Consider the following 13,313-nt stretch of genomic DNA (forward strand, 5'->3'; position numbering starts at 1 on the left):
CCACATTTTCCTGTTATCATCACTCAGATAAAAGTAGAATTGATAGTTACGAAGAACAAATTTTCATCCTTTAACAAAGTATGTCATCTACAGAAAAAGCAGAGTAGTAAGACAAGAAAACATAACTCAAGTTTCTGCATCACTGCCATAAGAAAATTAGTCACCAAACTTTTTTTTTTTTACAGAAGTCACCAATCTTTTCATTAAATAGCAGTGCAGATTCTTTCCGTGCCTGGCCTACAAAAACTTGTGAAAAGTTTACAATGTCCTCCTCTCTTTGTTTTCTTGCACACCGAAAACTCTGAAGTAGGCAACTTGCAACTTTCCGGTACATCATTAAAGAAGACCATCATAAGCCAATCTTGTAAGCAATAATCAAACTGACAACTTTCCAAAGCCAGCTACTAAAGAGAAAAAAATAAAGAAATCATGCACTATTAAGCAAAACATAGAATTTAATAAAACTTAACTGGAGATTTGCAAGGGTTCTTACATAATTCTGATTGGTTATATAGTTCCACATGAATTTGTTTCCTGAGACAGACATAATGAAACAAAGGGTTAGTACTAGGATAAGTTTCCTCTATCTTAGAATCTAAAGTTTCATACCAATTCAAAGTTCCTAGATCAAACAACAATATGGTTTTTCTTTATGCGAGTTTGTGTGGAGACAATTATGAATGTATTGCAAACCACTCATAGTGTGCCTGTTAGAATGTCAAAGAGTATTTTCATCATTTAGTTATTCTTTACCTCATCCATCAAATGAGGCACTTCATTTGTTTCGGGAGATTCCAAAAGGATTTTATCTCAATAAAAATTGGAATGTCAAAATCCTGAGATTCAGGTACATCTAACATCCTTGGAGTTTCCACAATTTCAAGGCAACCTGAGGATTGAGAAGGGATTAGGGGAGTGCCAACAGCTTAAGGGAATTACGCATTTTCATTTTATTTTGAGAATAGGAGTTGAAGGTCAGAGGAAGAACATGGAGAAAAACAATGTTAGTAAAGATAGAAGAGCTTATAAACAAAAAGAAAAAGAAAGGTGATCAAATCAAACTTACATAGTGCACAGTAAGTAATGGGAGATTCTCTCTGCCTCTGTACACAGTGTGCAATAAGTAAAGTATGGTGGCATTCTGTTGGAAAGGGAAACGAACTATGTCTTTTGCATAGAATAAGATTACATTTACTATAAAAGTAAAATAGTGTATTACTCAAACAATAGAATAAGATTACATTTACTATAAAAGTAAAATAGTGAAACAATTCTAATATCTTTGTCTCTAAGCATAATTTCTTCCAGAGAAGCAGTATGAAGAAAATTACATAATCATTAAGCTTCTAAAGTCTAACCTAATAAAAGCATACCTGCCAGCATCTTCAGGTTCATCTAACTCAAAAGCATCCAACTCAAATCTTTCTGGTTTAGTAACAGGCATACACAACGTTTCCACACATACTAAGCCTTCTTTGTTGACGACAAATTTGTTGATTTTGACGAGAACCTCATTACAATCTTCAAGCACATATTCAACCTTTTTATAGAATATTCTGATAGTGCCAAAAAGAAGTTAGCCAAGCAATCTGTAGGATACAGCATCAATTTCTTGCAAAATCTTGTCTGCAGAAGGAAAAAATGAAATGAAAATAATGGCAAAACAATAGCATATATCACAAATCTTAAAATGATTTCACAGAAGAATAAACTCTTAAAATAACATCATTTTGTTGGCGGCTAATTGGCTATTCGCAATGACTGTAAGACTTCTCAACAATAATTGTTGTTGTTGCATACGATTGCAAATAAGTATATCTGCTTCCGGCCAAGGGGATTTTAATATCCTCCAAGGGACCTGTTGGCACTCATAAGTGGGATCTCCCTCTCAACAAGATTTTCTCCATATATGCATTCGTCAGGATTCAAACCCTTTACTACATGCTTAAGGGATTCGTGTCTAGTACCACTTGGATAAACCATTTCTTGGTACCAACAATAATTATGGTGAGCAGCTTGAAAGAAATCATGGGTACTATAACAATGATGGTTACTTTGTAAAGTATTAGATGATTTGGAAATTTTGTGACACATTTTGTACCTTGGTAAAAAATTTATTCTCATTTACCAACAATATATTGTCTACCTAAATCTAATTCTATCTTGATAAGTTTCTCAAAATATCTAATACGTATGGATTCTTCCCCCAACTATTTAGCAAAGAGATGACTAGATCTACATCAAATCGATTAGTGTGGGTATTCACCATGTCTTTTAGTGAGGATACAAATTAATCATGTAATTGTTATTAATGAATGAGTTAATTTACAATAACAAAAGAGGTAGAAATTTTACCTTATATAGTTAATCAAAGAAATCATGGTCATTGAAGATGTTTATGGGCCATGGTTAGAACAAACGATACGGCAAAGCATAAAAGAGAGGGCAAAGAAATATGAGACATGGTCAACGAATTCCATCTGAGTAGATCTGCAATGGAGGTCCATGAATGGGGTTTTGTTCCTTGGCTCATGGATCTAGCATACACAAAAAGATACAAACATGATAAAAAATAATTATAAAGTGTGGACAAAGTCAGTCTTAGACCTCTGGGTCTAATAACCTATTTGGTGAGAACAAGAGGAGATGATGCACTTTATAGTGTAGATTTCATGTGGTAGGAATATTGCAGGTGATAGAGTGATACTAAGATGTAGATGGAAGGTGTGCATTATAAAGCATTAGAAACCTACACGGCGATCCAACAGGACTAGCACAAAGAAATATAAATCGTTTGATTTGATGTTATCAACAACTCAGAATAATTTTTTTTGGCAATCCTCGTCTTTTCGAACTAGCCAATGGAATGTCATTATAGGTACATGACCCACTTTTTATTCGATGTATGTTCTTTCAATTTGAAATTTGGTTGAGATCTAGAGAAAACCAACAACTAAACTCACCCATGTAATGTACTCCATTTATTTAATGTGTTTAAATTATCAGTTCTTAATTTGAGATATAGTATTCTATTTAATGATTTTCTAAAAGTATATTGTATTTTTCAATTAAATAAAAAGCTATAAATTTATTTTTGATTCCTAATAAATATCTAATTTTTGTGTTTGCTCTTTAATAAACTTTTCTTTTTCGTTGAGTCCTTAATTAAACAAAAATTTTAATTTTGTCCTTAGAACTTTTTATAGTCCCTGAAAAATTAGCAAATTTTGTGTTTATTTCCTTGTAATTTTTTTTCAGTTTTCTTAGTTAAGACTAAAAAATTCAGTAATTTAGCAGGGAGCAAACAAAAAATTTGCTAATTTAAAAATGGTAAAACAAATTATCAAGGACCAAAAATAAAATTACTATTTTATTAGGAAATCAATGCAAAGAAAAAATTTATTAGGGATAAAAAATATATTTAAGACATTAAATAATATCCAAAATTGATATGAATTAATTCTTGAGTGTATTTAGCATTCACTGTTATGTATAACAAAAAAAAAAGAAATATGTTATTAAAATTTGAATTAAAAATATTTTCTGTGTTTGAATACGATATAGATGTACATATATCACAAATTTCAAATTAAATTGATTAATTAATGTATTAAAAACATACTAAATCCATTTATTTTGACGTGTTGACAACATGATTCCTAGAATTGATAATCTTGATATTGGTACATTTTGCATAATATTCAAATGGGCTATTATGTGTTTTTGGGCATGGACTGAAGTTGGTAGGGCCCTCAAGTCTTGCAAACTTACTATGTGTTTCATTGGGCCTTATAAAATTCTAAAATGATTCAGCAAAGTTCCCTACCAAATTGCTTTATTCTTGACACTTTCGAAACTTCATAGTGTCTTTTATGTCTATCAACTCGAAAATATGTTCATAATTTTTCACATATGTTCGAGTTGAGCAATATTCATTTAAAAGAAAACCTTAAAAAAATTATATGAAACAGAATGAATTCAGTGCTAAATGTTAAAGAGATATAGAGTGAGTTTTTGAGATTGTGATAGATAAAGGATAGTGAATTGAAAGTAGGTGTGTTGGTGTGGGACGGAAACTGACATAGAGGGGAATGAAACAAATATAGGTATGTATCCTGAGTTTCGTTCGTCAAATCCACACCATGTATCCTAGTTAAATGTCTTAAACCTCTGGTGCGGTGTTGAAGTCTTGCAATAAGTTCCAACCCTAGAAATATCTTATCTTTGAGACCATTGTTTTGAAGTCTTGCACTAAGTTGCAGCCCCAGAATCTTGTCTTTGCCACCATCATCAGGAGGGTTTGAATTTTCACCACCAAATAACACAGGAAACCCTGAACTTTCTTCCATCTTTATCATTGTGTAATTGCCGAATTACACCTCAAGACTCTCTGTGCGAATACTTTCTGGTATGGATGTAGAACCAGAAGCTAGACCCATCTAACAAAAATCATGAGTTTGGTCTAGCTAGAAAGATTAAGTATTTCAATTCGAGTTTCTAATTGTTCCACACAATCTCAAAATAATGCCAATAAATTCACAACTTAATTTGGATGTTAATAAAATCTGCCACTAGCATATATTTTAAACAAATATGATAGTTTAGCCTTTTAGATTACATACGAGATATTATTAATATAGCCACACCAATTATGAGAAGAGCAGTTGGAATAAAGATAATGTATATTGCATGTTTATTCCTGTACCAGAAACACTACCTACTTTTACTACTACTAACAGGGGATGGGAAATAAGGTTTCTAGGCAATTATTTTTTGTTGTATATGATAACAAAGAAGGATATCAGCCAACCAAGAGGATTTTAATCTCGTCCAAGGGACCTGTTGGAAAACATACGGGGGATGCCCCTCTCAACAAGATTTTCTCCACACGCATCGGTGAAGACTCAAATCTTTTACCACATGCTTAAGGAATCTCTGTCTAGTACCACTTGGATAAACCATTTGTTGGTACCAACAATAATTATGGTGAGTGGCTTGAAAGAAATTATGAGTACTCTAACAACTGTGGTTGCTTTGTAAAGTATTAAATGATTTGGAAAAATTGGTGATACTTTTTGTACCTTGTTTACCAAACATGAATTGCCTAACTAATCTACTTCTCTCTCAAAATGTTCCTAAAAAGATCTTATTTGTGTGGGTTCCTCCTTGAACTAACAAAGACATTGGTGTAGATATGCAACAAATCAATTCGTGTGGGTATCGACCATGACTTTTAAGGAGAATACAAATTAATCATGTAATTGTGACTATTAAATAACTCAATTTAGAATAACGAAAAAATTAGAACTTTTACCATATTTAATTAATCAATGAAATCATGGTCGTTGAAGATGTTTATTGGCCATGGTTACCGCAAAGGGTAAGACAAAGCATAAAAGAGAGGGCAAAGAAATATAAGACACGGTCAATGAATTCCAACCAAGTAGATCTGCAACGAAGGCCCATGAATGGGATTTTGTTTTCTGGCTCATGGATCTACCACAAACAAAAAGAGCACAAAATGTTTAGAAAAAGGAAATATGCCAACACGAAAAAAAAAATAATTATAAAGTGTGATTAGGGTCAGTCTTGGACCTCTGGGGCTAATAGTCTATTTGGTGAATACAAGAGGAGGTGATGGACTTTATAGTGCAGATTTTGTGCGGTGGAAATAATTAGAGGTGTGAGAGGGATGGTAAGATGTATATTCAGGGTGCATTGGCACAATTACTCATTATAAAGCTTTGAAAGCTATTACGGTGGAAATAAGTTTTTCTATTTGATGTTATCAGCGAGACTAGCAGGATTGTGTGTTTTGTAATCCGTGTCTTTCCAAAGTAGCCAATGGGGACATCATTATACATTTAGTACATTACCCACTTTTTATTTGGTGTACATTCTTTTAATTTTAAATTGGGTCCAGATGTGGATAAGAACAACTAAACTAAGTCATTTAATGTATTGCTTTTATTTAATGTATTTAAATTATTAGTTATTGATTTGAGAAAAAATATTATATCTTACTAACAAATTTAATATGTGGATAGCATAGACTGCCAGTTTAAAAGTTTTTACATTGTCAATGATCAATTAAAAATATTCTTTTGCATGACTTTCAAGGTAGTTATCATCAAAACAAACAAACTTATATATATATATATATATATATATATATATATATATATATATATATATATATATATATATATATATATTTGTGATTTGATGACTCTATAAAACATATTTACACTACTGTTAATACATATTTAATTTTCTCTTAGTTCTTACACATGATAAAAAATAAGAAATACTTTATTATAATTTGAATAAAAAAGATTATCTTTGTATTTAATAGCTATAGATTCTAAAAAATAACCGGGCTTTTGAAAAAATTCCCATAGTTACTAATAACCAGGTATATAATATCTGGTTATTTAAAAGTAGTTATATAAATATAACTAGTTTTGTAGTTATAGGTATTTTCAATAACTTGATTTTTACATAAAAATAGTTGTAAAGTTAACTTATTTTAAAGACTGACATTTTAAAATAACCTACTTCACTCATTTGTCATTTTCGTTTACCTTTATTCGATCTTGGCTTTTGCTGTTCTGCACTTCTGCTACACTAACGCAAAAACCACTGAGGAGAGCCCCATCACGGCAACGAAGAACAGCACCACCACCACGGAAATCCCCATCATAGAGGCAAAGAACAACACTACCACCGCAGAGAACCCCATCACGACGACGAAGAACAATACCACCACCGTGGAGACAATATCTTAGAAGATGCAGCTATATTACCTCCAGAGTTAAGACAATATCTTCCAACTATGTTGACATTAAGACAATATTTTGACATGTTATTAAGACAATATCTTCCAACTTTTACTAGCTTAATAAAATATGGTGTTCTTTGGATATGTATAGAGTTGCTGCACCGACTATAGTAAGACAATTTACAAATATTTAATATTTAGTTCAATCTAAAATTATTGCTTCCAGAAACATTAGATTATTCTGGTATATGTAATCTAGAGTTATCATGTTACATACTTATTACCCAAACATTATAGAAAGTTCTAAAAATTTGTACCTATAATAAACATTCGTGCATCACCCGAATGAATATAAATAAAATAATTTCATAAAAAGAACTTAGAGAGTGATTCTTGGTGGTGCTTTTGTAGTAAATGGCAATGTGAATCCAACTGTTGAAGTCAACGTGAGTATTTCCATCATGTATTCAAATTCCTAATCTTCCATATAAATATTATATCATTCACAATTCAATCTGTCTAACTCTTTGGTTGGATTTGTTCCAGATATTTGGTTATTCAGAGGCTGCAGACGTTGTATTTACAAGTGGGGTAGATGTACTTGCAGTGGGGATAAATGTTACCCACCAAGTTGTACTAACTGGTACCCCCTTTGACAAATTCTTTTGTGCTCCTTTGCTATACTTGAGTCATTTTGTCTTACTAAAATGGGTAACTTTCCTCTAATAAATCTTGTATGGTTTACTATTTCTTCAACGGTTATAGTAATTTTATTTTATTCTTATTTCAGAATTTATGCATAAGACTCCAGTGCCGCCTTGGAGTTTGATAGTCACCGTTTTCGGTGTGTCGAGCACCAATAGCGCTTCGAGGCCATCAAGGGATGGTCTTTCCACAGGGAGAGACAAGTATCCTGACTTCCAGGGAGATATCTCTTGCAGACATTGGGCACGACTAGTGACCCCTATGGCTAAATTTGACCCGGAGATAGTCATAGAATTTTATGCCAATGCCTGGCCTACTGAGGAGGGGGTTCGGGACATGCGCTCACGGGACAGGATTTCGCCCGGACCGCTGCAGGGAGGCAGGTATGGATCATGCGCACCAACATGACTACCTTGACCCAGATATGGATGACACTGCTGCATAGCAATGTCTTGCCTAGCGACCACAACTCTGACCTCCCTCTGCCTAAGTGTCAGTTGGTGCATGCCATCCTGACACAGATGAGCGTTCACATGGCCCAAGTGATTGCTGATGCCATTTATTTGTTTGCTGGAATGGCGCCTACTAGGCACCCTCTGGACCTAGAGAAGTCCAACAGGGCCTTGGGGTTGCCGGCTCTGATCACGGGCCTCTGCCAGTCCTACGGAGTTCCTATCACCCCCAGCAAGGTAATCCGACCACTGATCACCCGAGCCTTCATCGAGAAGTACTGCACGCCTAGGCAGGCGCAGGGCAACGCACATCAGGACGCGGGCGCACCGCCCCCACCTCGGCAGGCCGATTCGGTTGGGCCACTGCACGTGGAGCGGTATATATATCATTTGGTTCACCAGCAGGCGGCCAAACACCATGGACAGGTGCAGATACATGAGTGTCTCTACCGGTTCAGCCTCAGTCAGCAGGGCCAGGTTTCCACCCCTTTTGTATGCCGTACCCCAGAGCAGTTTGGGGCTGAGGTCGCATGGCCTGGTGACTAGCCCGATGCCCAGTTAGGGGAGGACCCTACTGGATCCCCGGGTAAGGCGGATGAATCCCGTATGGATGAGGATATGAATCACCTGCTTGGTTTCTTGCGAGGGAGCGGAGCCACATGACCAAGGTCGCTGCACTTTTTTTGTGATTAACATTACTGCTTTCAGTTATTGTTTTTGTTGTCATCTAACATTACTGCTTTCAATTATTGTTTCTGTTTCCGCTATGATCTGGCATTACGGCTCTCAGTTATTTTGTCACTATTTTTTGTTGTGACTTACCATTGCATTCTTCTCTGTTTGCTTTGTTATTTGACATAGGTAGGCCGTGTGTGCCCTCATCCGCATGACCTTTTCAGAAAGAGAAAATAAATAAGTAATAATAACTTAATAGATGAAAAATAAATAAAAATAAATTTGGTTAGCTAAAAAGCCAGCATGCTTTTGATGAGAAAATAACTTCCAGCTTTTCTTTGAACAAAAATTCACCGATCAAAATGAAGGGTTTTTTGTTGGAAAATGTGTATACACCTAAAGGGTGAATGCTGTGAAAATTTTCCCGAACGCCCCTAATGGACTCGGATGAATGCGTGAATTGATAAAAGAACATGTTTTGGGAGCACTGGGTTGACTAAAATAGGAAATAAATCCTGAGCCCTAATGTCACATGACCATAAAAAACTTAATGCTTGAGTGTCCACATGGGTGCATGTATTACCAGTTTTGCATAAAATTTCCTAATCATCAGTGTTGCATGTGTATCATGGAAATAATGTGGGACTTCTCCTTTTTCCCTGAGCCGCTGGCCAAACCAACATCCTGACATATATCATGTCCAACCGTTCTACAAGCCTTGAGCCAAAATCCCAACTTACCACAAACCCTGCCCTTGGAAGAAAACAAAAAAAATAGAAGAGAGTTCCTGATCAAAGATCGGAGCAATTAGGATAAAACACTTACCTGTGTGAGATTGGTACACTTCGAGTGATATTCTTCTATTCTGTCGGGCCCAGTGTTTCCTCTAAATGGTCGTTTAGGAATGAACGCTAACATCCGAAATCTCATTTATGGTTATGAGAAAATTTCATCAGCATACTCTCCTTCCCCAATAGGCACGTTGTTTTTCATCAAAAAAATCATATATGTTGCTCTGATCAATTGGAGGTTTTGTTTGTTTACTAAAGCATGTTCGCATTTTAGTGAAAGAACACTGAGACTATTTAGTCTCACAATAGAAAGAACTACGTAGGTCTGAGTTCTTCATCACAAATGGAGGATACGTAGGAGCAAAAGCCTCGCTTTTGTCGACCACCCCACCTTTTGCTATCATGACCCAAGAGTCTGGTAGCATGCGGAGACACCTTTCGGTTATCCGCACCTCGTCATTCGGAGACCCCAAGTTCGATTGACAAGCAGAGGCCAATGTGGTCATCTGCACCCTTTTCGAAGATGTCAGCATCTCCCAATAGAGACTATTTTAGTCTCGCACATCACAAAAGCAAGAACTACGTAGGTCTGAGTTCCTCATCGCAAATTGAGGATACGTAGGAGCAAAAACCTTGCTTTTGTCGACCACCCCACTTTTTGCTATCGTGACCCGTGAAGTCCGATGACATGCGGAGATACCCAAGTGGTTATCCGCACAAACGATTTCTGTTAATCCTAACCCGTGAAGTTAGGTGGCAGGCGGAGATACCCAATTGGTTATCCGTATAAACACTCTTTCGCTGTCTGTCAGACTCAGAGTCCAGTAGCATGTAGAGACTAACGTCGTCTTCTGCACCCTTTGTCAATCAGGGGCCAATGAACTCGTTAACACGCGGAGACTTACATCGTCTTCCGCACTTTCTGTCATCCTGACCCGTGAAGTCAGGTGACGTACAGAGATACCCAAGCGGCTTTCCGTACAAACGGTTTCTGTCATCCTGACCCGTGAAGTCAGGTGACATACGGAGATACCCAAGCGATTATCTGTACAAACGGTTTCTGTCATCCTGACCCGTGAAGTCAGGTGACATGCAGAGATACCCAAGAGGTTATCCGTACAAACGGTTTCTCTCATCCTGACCCATGCAGTCAGCTGACAAGCGCGAGTACCATATGGTCATCCGCACCTTTCATCAACCAGGGGCAAACGAGCCCGTTGACGCGCAGAGACTAACGTCGTCTTCTGCACCTTCTGTCATCCTGACCCATGAAGTCAGGTGACATGCGGGGTACCGTATGGTTATCTGCTCCTTTCGTCAACCGAGGCAAACGAATTCGACAGTATCAGGATGATGTTGGTCGTTCGATTCTGATTATTTTCAAAAATTTTGCAGGTTTACTTTAGTCGTCCGAAGATATTCAAGCCCAACGACGCACGAGATTCTTCTCTGCTGGGCGGTGACGATCAGGTTTGATAGCGCATGGAAACATCGTGGTTATCCCATTTTATCGCTTTCAAGACACTAAAGTTTTGTTGACGCTTCTGATGCCTTTTCTTTCTTTCTGAATGACAGGTTCCGTTGGTTGGGATATTGACCGGTCGAATGATGTTCCGCTCGAACGAAATTAGTGTCTTATCTTTACTTCGCTTTTATCTCCAATAAAAGATAAGTAAAGAGGGGCAACTGCCCTACCCTAATTTCATCCGGGGACCATTGTTTGGTGGCATGCAACCTTCGCTTGACCACCTCGAGGTACTTAACACCCTTCGTTAGGTAATCCGTCAAGTTTCTCAACATTCCGAAAAGAAAATGTGTATCATTACGAAATCCATAAAGTTTCGAAAAGGAATCAGCATAAAAAACACAAAAGGGATGTATTTAGTAAAAACAGAAAGGGGGTGCAAATAGCAACCAGGCCCACTAGGGCCTTCCAGGATGTTCCAACAGAAGGCGGTGCCTTCTAGTGGAAGCAACCTAGCTCGCCTGGGCGGCAACCACCTCCCTCCTTTCTCCTATAAATAGGGGAAAGAGGGTAGAGTAAATTGTTCAACCCTTCTGGTAGTTTAGGATTCTCTCGAAAGTAGTGAGGAAAATTTTTTCTGTGGAAAACATCCATGCCGAGGTGCTTCCGTAACGCTTTCGAGACTTTTCCGTGAGCGATTTCGTGAAGATTCTTCACCATTCTTCATCGTTCTTCGTCGTTCTTCGTCGTTCTTCGGTCTTCAACCGGTAAGTTCCCAAAATCGAATCTTTCAATTCATTCTATGCACCCTTAGTGGTCCCCACTTGTTTCGCATACTTTTATTTTCATTTTGTTTGTTTTCTGTACCCCCTTTTAACGTGCTTTAACCATTTATTTAAGCCGTTTTCTCACCTAATAAATAATAAAATGATTTTCAACCATTCATTTGTGTTGTTATCTTGTTTAATCACTGTTAAAATAAAATCCAACCGATCGTTCATGCACTAATCTCGGTTAAAACCAAAAAAGGGGCAAAATAATAATAAAATAATCAAAATATCTTTGAATAAAGTAATCAAAAAAATCAATCGGACGTTTTTGTTTGGAAGTTTCCTTCTCGCAATTGAGGATACATAGGAGCGAGGGAAACACCCTTCTCGACCACAAAAAGATAAAAAATACAAAAAACATAAAAAGCATAAAAACACAAAAAAGACATAAAAAAGGGAAAATAAAACATTTTGAAATCATATTTGTACACTTGATTAAAGTTTGATGTCCCTTTTGATGGACGCATGGGGTGCTAATACCTTCCCCGTGCGTAAAAATAACTCCTGAACCTTTCACGCTTAAAGTTCGTAGACCACACCTTTTCGGGTTTTCCAACGTTTTCCTCGAATAAACGTTGGTGGCGACTCCGCGCATTTTCCTTTCTTGGATGACACACCCGTGAGCCCCGCGTCGCCTTCCCGCCGAAGGGTAGGTTGTGACAATTGGTAAGTTGTGATATGTATATTTGGGTACTAATGGGTACAACTGATATTGGACTTGTCTACCATGGAGACACCTCTAGTGCTCTTGTTGGTTATTTAGATTTTGACTATGCTGTAGATTTGGATGCAAGGAGAACTATGACAAGGTACGCATTCATGATTGGCAACTCTCTTGATAGTTGGAAGGAAACTCTTTAGCCCATTGTGGTTTTATCCACTACAAAGGTAGAGTGCATGCTCTAATAGAAGCAATAAAGGATGGGATCTGACTTAAAGGTCTGGTTAGCAATCTTGGGTTTCCAATTGAAAAAGCTATCATTTTTTAGGATAGTCTAAGTATAATATTGATGGAAGCTTTCTTGTGAAGCTTCTATGGAGGTTGGGTCTTTGAGCTTCAATAAGGTCCTTCAATGGTGATTTTCGGCCATGGAGTTGCAGCGAAAGATAAAGGATAAGAGGTGAGAGGACGCGCCATCTACTAGAGGATAAGCCATGGAAGGAGAAGCTTCACCACCAAAAGAGTGCCTTGGATAAGAAGCTTACAGAGGAAGCTTCAATGAAGGAAGAGAATGAGAGAGATAGAGTGATACAATCCTACCCCCTAAGGGCATTGGATAGAAGACTCCAAGAAGATTGGGGCAGAGATGCAAGAGAAGGCCCTACGGTTCTTATGAGCCTTAAGGTAGATTTCAGGCCCATGACATGGGCTAAGTATGAACTCACTTATCTTTGTATATTAGATTAAGGTTTCATTATTTTTGGCCCTTGTATTTAGGGCTCCATAATATAGGTAGGGTACCCTGGAAATGTAAGATTTTTCAGTCCTTGTATTTTAGGGCACCTAGACTAGTTTTTGTATTAGGGGTAGTTTTGTAAATTTCAGAAGGGGGGGTGAGCATTTACTTGCTACTCAAATTTCAATTTGAATTTGAAATTGAATTTGTGGAACCA

General features: G+C 37.1%; 1 long non-coding RNA gene across 1 annotated transcript; it reads right to left on the reverse strand.

Annotated features, from left to right (window-relative positions):
* Positions 1–309: 309 nt before the first annotated feature.
* Positions 310–1,166, reverse strand: LOC121174494 (uncharacterized). Its single transcript, XR_005890597.1, has 4 exons — positions 1,067–1,166; positions 754–889; positions 494–534; positions 310–404 (listed from the first exon to the last, which is right to left on the reverse strand). It is a non-coding gene; the product is annotated as an uncharacterized lncRNA (long non-coding RNA).
* Between the last annotated feature and the right edge of the window lie 12,147 nt (positions 1,167–13,313).

Source organism: Glycine max, unplaced genomic scaffold (genome assembly GCF_000004515.6).
Source record: "Glycine max cultivar Williams 82 unplaced genomic scaffold, Glycine_max_v4.0 scaffold_32, whole genome shotgun sequence".
In the NCBI taxonomy this organism is placed as follows: Eukaryota; Viridiplantae; Streptophyta; class Magnoliopsida; order Fabales; family Fabaceae; genus Glycine; species Glycine max.